Source organism: Erigeron canadensis, chromosome 3, assembly GCF_010389155.1.
Source record: "Erigeron canadensis isolate Cc75 chromosome 3, C_canadensis_v1, whole genome shotgun sequence".
Taxonomy (NCBI): domain Eukaryota; kingdom Viridiplantae; phylum Streptophyta; class Magnoliopsida; order Asterales; family Asteraceae; genus Erigeron; species Erigeron canadensis.
This window is the reverse complement of record NC_057763.1, coordinates 32,296,733-32,305,661: the sequence shown is the minus strand read 5'-3', so window position 1 is coordinate 32,305,661 and position 8,929 is coordinate 32,296,733.

Here is an 8,929-nt window from a genome sequence, read left to right as displayed (position 1 = left end):
CGATAATACTGTGGATTCAGACTAATACGAGTGTTAGTGATATGTATTTTAATATTATGTAATGTTTTAGTATTATGTGTTTTATAATTATTATGTATGTTTTATTTCTATTTATTATGTAATGTTTAATTTAATGAAATTTTAATGTTTAAATAAAATGAAAATTGTAGTGAATGGTCAGATGTCAACAACATTTGGATGAGTGGCGAGTGAGAGGTGGAATTGATGTGACATAAGCTAATTGGTTAGAAATGAGTGGTGAAAAAAGAGATGGATCATGGCAACATGGGATGCCAACCTTCTAATAAAACCTCGATTTCAAATTTTTTTTTTTTTAAGCTATTAGAAAATGTTATTGTGTCATTAAGAATGTATAATTGAGATCCCTTAAAATTATCCCCAACTTTACTAGTAAGTTGAAGATCATAACCATTAAATTAAAATTAAAAATCAAGATCTAAAATTTAATTCTGAATTTTGACTTTTGAAAATGTCTCCTAACTTCATTGATAATCTTTAAAACAACTTCTAAAGATCTCATCCGTACCATTACGATGGTCACATACTCACATGTTTAGTTGTCATTGTTATCATCATGTCTTGGCATGTCTACCTTTAGGCGTAAGGTCTCGGTCAAAGTGCAATAATTCAACTATATAATATTGAGACGGAACTAATGAAGGTTAACAATTAAGTTGGGAAGAAACAATATTAGACGATTGTTATAAAGCTTATTAGTCAATATAAAAGTTTGATTCGATCAAAAAAATAAAATTTGATTGAGGGTTGTTGTGGTATTTAACTCTTAATTAGTTGCCGCATTTTTTAATTAATATATAGTATAGTATTGATGGTTGAAACAAATGTATTAATTCCCTAACTTCTGATAAAATGAAGAATTGCTCAATTCTATACTAGGTTTATAAGCGATTTTTAATGAAATAATGATAGTTAAACGATTTCACTGATGTAATGTAATTCACTGATAGGTTATTTGATAACGATCGGTTGATTAATTAACACTCATGACCTTAGCTACTATAAATTTTAGTGGATGTTTGTTATTATTGATGACATATCTTTGTCATTACATTACGTACCAAAAGTGAATTTTGCTACAAAATTTCTCACTAATTGGTTTAATAAATAGGGTACTTATTTTTAGCAACAGGTTGAGTGTTCTAACCTATTAACTAACAAAACTTTTACACATTCTAAATGGATTAATATCATTCAAGATGCTTTATGGTGGAAGTTTTTGATAAAAAATGATTAATCATCTTAAAAATCCTCCAAAGACTTTCAAAACTTGTCATGTGAATGCCACTAATTTTCTTACCTAATTTCATCTCTTGATCTTGCTACATGTCATGATCTTGTAATTAGAATGATTTTTAGGTTGATTAGTTATGAATATATATATTATTTACCTTCTACAATTATAAATATAAACAAATCTCTCTAAATTTACCTATTTATTTCATAAACTTTTTTTAAGGTGTGAATTACTCACAAACCGGCGCTAGAGATCCTCTCAGTGAATAGATCCCCAATTTAAATTCCTCAAAGAAAAAAAACTCGATCATCCAGAGATGTTACGAAAAAACTCACCCATGCCTCATCATATATGGAAAATTAAATACGTATGGTCATGCTAAATATGCCTGGACCAGGATTCGAAGTTCCTACCTCTTAGAAATTTATAACAAAACAACTTTTTAGAAATCTATTTTGGACATCCTTTTCATTAGTAATCTCTACTATATATGCTATTTTACCATCAAATTTATACTCATTTTTTTTCTTTAAGAAAAACAACAAAAATGTGTTGTTAAAGAAAAATTTCTTTTTACCTCAAACTCGATATGTGGGAGGGGATTCTCTCAAGTTATTTTCCCAACTTGACTTATGTTAGGAAAATCTTGACCCTTGAATGAAAATCAAGGGTCAAGATTATTCTTGGGCCTTGATTTTCATTTAAGAGTTGAGATTACTCTAACATGAATTTGAAATAATCACCTCCCATTCCAATCTCAGTTTGTTCATATATCTAGGTAATGAGTGGATGGATTTGCTTCTTTTTATTTTTAGTATTTTATTTCATCAAATTTATCAAAGGTCGGGTTGGACTGCAAATACATATAAAAGATTGAGTCGGGTTGGGTTGTTTAAATGTAAATAAATCGAGAAATAGAATTTTTACTTAAGGTCAGATTGATGTAAATTGTGAATATGAAAACATACTTAAGTCTAAACTTGATACACAATAACAAAAGCTAGGGCAAAGAAAAGACGAAAGTAGGCAAAGAGGGATTATATCATATTAAATACGCCAAATTTATTAGTTATCTTAAATTTGACAAATCTAGTATTAATAACAAAAATTGAAAGTCAAGGTAAACATTTTTTTTTAATGATAAATTTGAGTTTAGCAATATGTCTCTTTATATATCCAACTTCAATTTAAAAAAAAAACTTATTATGAGAAAAAAAAAAAAAAAAAACAACCTTGTTTCCATATTGTGGAGCATTGTTTTGCTCACATCCAGCAGTTTTAATGAGAACTTTTTTTGTGAAGACTTCAACCCATGACCAAATGATCCTTAAGTCTCAATATCACACCAATAATTCGAGGACAAGCTAAACATTTCCTAATATGATTTTGGCTTATTATTTGGGCCAATTTATAATACTCGCCAAAATTTTAGGCAAAAACGTACATACTGAGAGATAATAGAGCAAAAACTATAATATCTACTAAACTATAGTTGGGTCTTGTATATGCCTACATGGTCCTTGCTCTTATCGGTGATATAATTAAGTTACTTCGAGTTCAAATTGTAGTAAACATTGGCAATGGATATGGATCAATTAAATCCCGTAGGGGGGAGGGAGTGTGTAGAGTGATGGGGAGGGAGATGGGTCATGGGGAGATGGGAGGAGGATCAGCCGCCACTCAAGAAAGCTGGGAAGAAAAGGTTGGGTGGGGAGATGGAAATTTCAAAGGGGGAACTTAAGGGAGATGGAAAAAAGGTTGAGGAAGATGAAAAAAAAAGGTTGGGAATGATATAAAAATGGTTAGAAAAAAGGTTGGAGGGTTGAAATGTGATGGAATAATTTGATTGGGTAAGTTGAGGGAGATGGAGATAGATCACTCTCTCCCTCTTAGTATGTATATGGGTTTGCATAGTTTGTATATGGGTTTGCATAGTTCGGTTATGAATTGTGATCCAAACCGAACTATAGCTAATAACTTGGTTAACCATCATTAGTTATCGATAGGTTTTTCGTTAACCATAACTTCAATTATAAGTTAATGAGCAGAGTAAGATGGCTTACTATTATTTTAAATTTCATACAAAACTTTCAAGCGACCTATTATATTAAGTCTTCATTTTTGACAAATCAGTTCTTTTAAGACTTGTAAGTTTACCAAAAGTCCAAAACGTTCCCCAATCTAGTCATGAATTTTTTTTTCCAAAGCCGTGGAGACCTTGTACGAAATTTATTGAACTAATAACTGAAATCTTTCCTTTAAAATAAGTAAATTATATTTGTCCTATACTCTCTAAAGAGAATGGGAATATACGGCTGTCGTATATCTAAGCTTAGGTGTGCAACACTCATATATTGTATTTTTAATCCATAAATATCATGGGGACTCATGCATTTATTCATTAAACAAGAAATAATAAAATATTAGTATGTGAGGGGTTCCACACCTAAACTTAGGTGCCGGACAACCTTATATTCTCTTTTCCATATATATATATATGGTAAAGTTATTTTGAGAACCATTTTTTTTTGCGAGAACCTTTGAGAACTTTTCAAATCAAGCCCAATCGATGATTGTTCTTTACATCAAAATTGTTTTTTGATTGTTTTCTAAATAACTTATGTGTAATTTTGAAGTTTATAATTGTGTGGGGCATGGATTATCATCCGTTATACAATTATGTGGAGATTTGGATTCTTGATCACATGTGCACGAATATTGCTACGATCACATGCATGCAAGTCGATCACATGTAATCATAGCAATATTCGTGCACATATGATCAAGAATCCAAATCTTCACATAATTGTATAACGGATGATAATCCATGCCTCCATACAATTATAAGCTTCAAAATTACACATAAGTTATTTAAGAAACAATCAAAAAACAATTTTCATGTAAAGAATAATCATCGGTTGGACTTGATTTGAAAAGTTCTCAAAGGTTCTCGCAAAAAAAAAAGTTCTCAAAATAATTTTTCAATATATATATTCCCACACATATCGTACATGTGTAGAAATGAACAGCATCATATGCCTGCATGTATATACCAATATATTTATCCTGTTATGATATATCGGGTATCAAATCATAAATTAAGATTTTTTTTGTGGGGCTTAAAGCATTATTCTGACCAAAAGTAGGTTCTATAGTAAGTCGAGTAGAACAACAAAGTTAATCAACAGACAAGGGCACGTTTTAATTTGTATGGTCGCGAAACATACCACAACGTGCAATATTTCAAACAATTCATAGCACTCTCCGTACTAATTTTTGGGCATATATAAGTATGGAAATGTTATTCTAGGAAACCCTTAAAAAAAGAACCTTTGAGAACCTTTTTTCATCAATATTTACAAGGATACTATTGTATTTTTATAATTGGTTAATTAAGTTAATAAAAAAAAACATGGTTGTTCATGCACATGTGATCACTAAGATGACTGTTCATGCACATGTGATCATCAATTTATTTTATAAAACTTTGTTTACAAAATAGTAACATACATGTGATCATAACACGATTCATGTTCATATAATCACCTGCTAATATCATAAAATATTCATTTGTAAAATAATTGCATACATATGCTTATGAAAAATTCATCTACAATGTAATTGCATATATGTATGTAACAAACACCCATTGCAATATAAATGCTCATGAAAAATTCATTTACATACACATATTACTATTCATGCACATGTGATCACCAACAATCTGTTTATATATTACTTGCATACATATGATCATAGTATTGTCCATCCACATGTGATCATCAACTAAATCACATAATATTCATCTACAATATACTTGCATACATATGTTTGTTGCAATATTCATGTACATATGCTCATACTTGCATACATGTGATGAATCGAAAAAGATGTTCATATGTTTGTTCATGCACATGTGCTCATATCCAAAGCCTGGCCTCTGAGGTAAAAGGTCATGGGTTCAATCTTCATCACATGCAAAGGTTGGAGGGTCTTTTCTACCATTTAGGTAGAACATGGAAGTAGTCTCTCTACTTCAGTAGAGGTAACGTTTGCTTACAACTTAACCTCCCTCATACACCGTCGAGGTATTGGGACTCAAAACCTACAGAAGACGACACTGAGCAGTTTCTTTCCTTTCCTTTATATATGGTGTACAAGAACCAACCACGAGCCACCATGGCTCCTTTTTATATCCTGTTCTCACATGACTGGGTATCGTTATTGTTGTTTATTTCATGCTTAAATATACGGAGTATCTTTCTGTTCATGATATGGGTGCACTTGTTCGTTTTAAAAAGCAAGAATTTATATGTTTGGGATAAGGTGTTTATGTACGTAAGGGAATTTCCAATTAATGGCGAGTGAGGTACAAGTCAAATTAGCATTCATCCATTCTTCAATTCTTTGCCATTTTTTTTTCTTTCTTTTTTGCCTTTTCTCTTCCAAAATAGTCGACATACCACCCAAGTTGGCATCGAATTGCAAAAAGAAAAGTTGATAGAACTACTTGTTCCAAAAAAGGTTGTCATATATTCTCATTTTACCAACAATAAATCAATGAATTGTGGGTTGACGATGCATTTCTCATTTTTGGCATCAAACCATCAGGAATCTTAGTTTTCTACCATAGATATATGTTGAATGAAACTTTTTTTCCTTTTTTATTTATAGAAAGTGGAATATACCGATATGAAGCATATATATTGATATTGAATGATCCAAATGTCACATATGTTCTATATCATGATAGTATGATACGTAGGTAACTCTAACTCAGTCCTTATCATCATATTATATTCCTCAAACTCTAGTTGTACATAGCCAAAAATGTTGTATACAATGACTTTGAGATCAACTAGTTAGAGTGAACTTTACCCCTAAGGTTTATAATCAGTTTGGTACTCGATACTCCTTGTTGGTGAATGATTAAGAATTAGGATAGGATTTTCGATCCTTATTTGATTATGAACCCAAAAAATTCACTTCTATATGTGTTAGCTAATGTTCTATATATGTAGCGTTGTTTGTATTTGTTTCAAGTTTAAGTGTACAAATCTATGTTGACTAAAAGATGTATATATATAATGATTACTAGAATATTTATTGTTATTTCATAACTTTCAATACTCGTAATAACTTAGGCCTACTAGGTAAAGACTAAGAGGGAGTTCGGTCTGTCATACCAGCCCAATACATAATGAATTTGCAGTAGTCCAAACACACACACACATATATATATAATTAATTAATTAATTAATTTGCAATAGTTCAATTCAACTATTCAAGGATGTGAAACACCTCTTCAGTCCCTTAGGTTGCGCTTGGTTTATAGAATTTATTAGAATTGGAACTGAATTTCATTTTTTAGCGTGTTTGGTTGGCTAAAGATGGAGGAATCACATTCCGTTGGAATGTTAACATTCCCTCATTTGATAGAATCTCCATTCCTTGGTGATAGGGGAAGGAATTTCATTCCGTCCCTCATTTAAAGCTTCAAATCCTTCAAATTTTATTCCTTCAGATTTCAATTCCTTCGAAAGATTCCATTCCCTCTAAAAACATTCTGTGAACACCATCTAAAATATTGGAATAAATATATAATATAAAAAAAAACCCTTAAATTATGAATCAACCTTAACCAAGTGATTGCATGCAATCATGCATTGACTTTGGATGATAAGACTCGAACTTTGATGGATCTATTTATCAACCTTGGCGGGGTTGACTTTGTCTAAAATTATTATTATTATTATTATTATTATTATTATTATTATTATTATTATTATTATTATTATTTTCTATAGGTAACTTTGTCTTATTTCATTCGTAATTAATCAATCAACATGAAATTAAGTAATGACAATGTGTTTGTCGTCAATAAGCCCTGCATGTGTTGTGTAACTGTGTTATTCGGTACGTACAGATGGGATATATAATTTTGTCTCGTATGAAATTACACTTATTGAATCAATATACCGATTTATATTTTAGGAAAAGCAACCTGCAGACAGGCAAAACATGCACACACATGTATCACAAATTAGTAGGTACACATTTGGTATATGTCATCTGAAATAATTAAAGTGGACATAAATACAATAGTTAATTAAAACTAATTATTACGGCTAGTCCTTGAATTATAATTAGGACAAAAGTACAAGGAGAAGTACATGATCTACACATTTTCTTTGAAAATTATTAAGTTTTAAAAGAGTAGTTCACTTCAATCATTTTGCTTGGCTTTAGTATTTCACCAAATTAAATTAGATATTGTGACGTTATTCTACTTAATTATTCGGCTTTAAAAGAGTAGTTCACTTCACTTCAATCATATAGCCCAAATGTTTGGCCCATGTGCCCATGAAAAGTAAAGTTGTTTAAAAGCCCATAAGTGTCCATCACAATTTGTTGAAGAAATTGGACCACTAATACAAGTACAACTATCGTGGCTTCAATGTGCAATTGAAGTATACAAGCCATTCACAAAGAAAGAGCAAACTACATAATACATATGATGGAAATGCTCAAATGCAATAGTGTAAGAACAAAGCATATTTGTTTTGATCACCATTAGAGTACGTATATGTAACATTATAGCATGATCTTAGCCCGAATCACTGTTAAGATTACAAATTTTAATTTGAAGTTAAATTTTAGACATCAAATTAGAAGATGTATGCTAGTAAATAGTAATATATATGTGCACCAAATAACAAAACTTGTACACTTTACTTACAACTATATATAACTTTGAATATATATAAACTAGAACTTACGGAGTGACATACAACACAAGCTACCTCTTAGTTTGATCACTTTATCCTCCAAAACCGCCACCATCCCCGCCACCACCACCTCCTCCCCCATGATCACTATTTACGACGGTAAAAACCGCGGCGGTACCCACCATGGACATCCCATTATCGACTGTCACCACCCCGCCGCTTTCCATGTGATGATGATCCATTTGGCCGCCTGTAGTTGGCGGTCTTTTATGAATTTTCGTTCTAACACGTCCATGGTGATCACTTCCACCGCCTCCTTTGTAACATAGAGTGATCAGAACAGTAAAGACTAATACCACGAAAATGAAGGCAATGATCGTTATAGCAACAGCTTTCATTTTTTTTTTTAAAGAGAAAGTTATGTGACAATAATAAAGCCTCCAAGACTTATGATACAACCTAAACTAAGCTAGCGAGGTGATTGCGTGGTTGACTTTGTTATAAAAAAAGAAATTATTATATATATTCAAAAGACAATTAGAGAACAAGTAATGCGATGTATTTGTTATCAATCAACTAGACATGTGGTTTTGTACAGATAGGATGATATCTATATTTGTCTCATGTGAACTCACATTTATGAATTTATATGCTGATTCCTATTTTATGGAAATTAGCTAGCCAGACAGACAAACAAACATGCATACACATGAAAATATACATAAATATATACAAATGACTAATGGATATGAATATTGGTATATGTCATTACATCTAAATCAGTCTAAGTTAGCACACAGAAAACAAAATAGAAATACACATTCATGTTAGAGGCTAGGCAATGGAATATATAGTTAGAGGACATATGAGCAAGTAAATTAGTGAAATAGTATGGCCACCAAACATTTTAAGTTTTCCATTATTT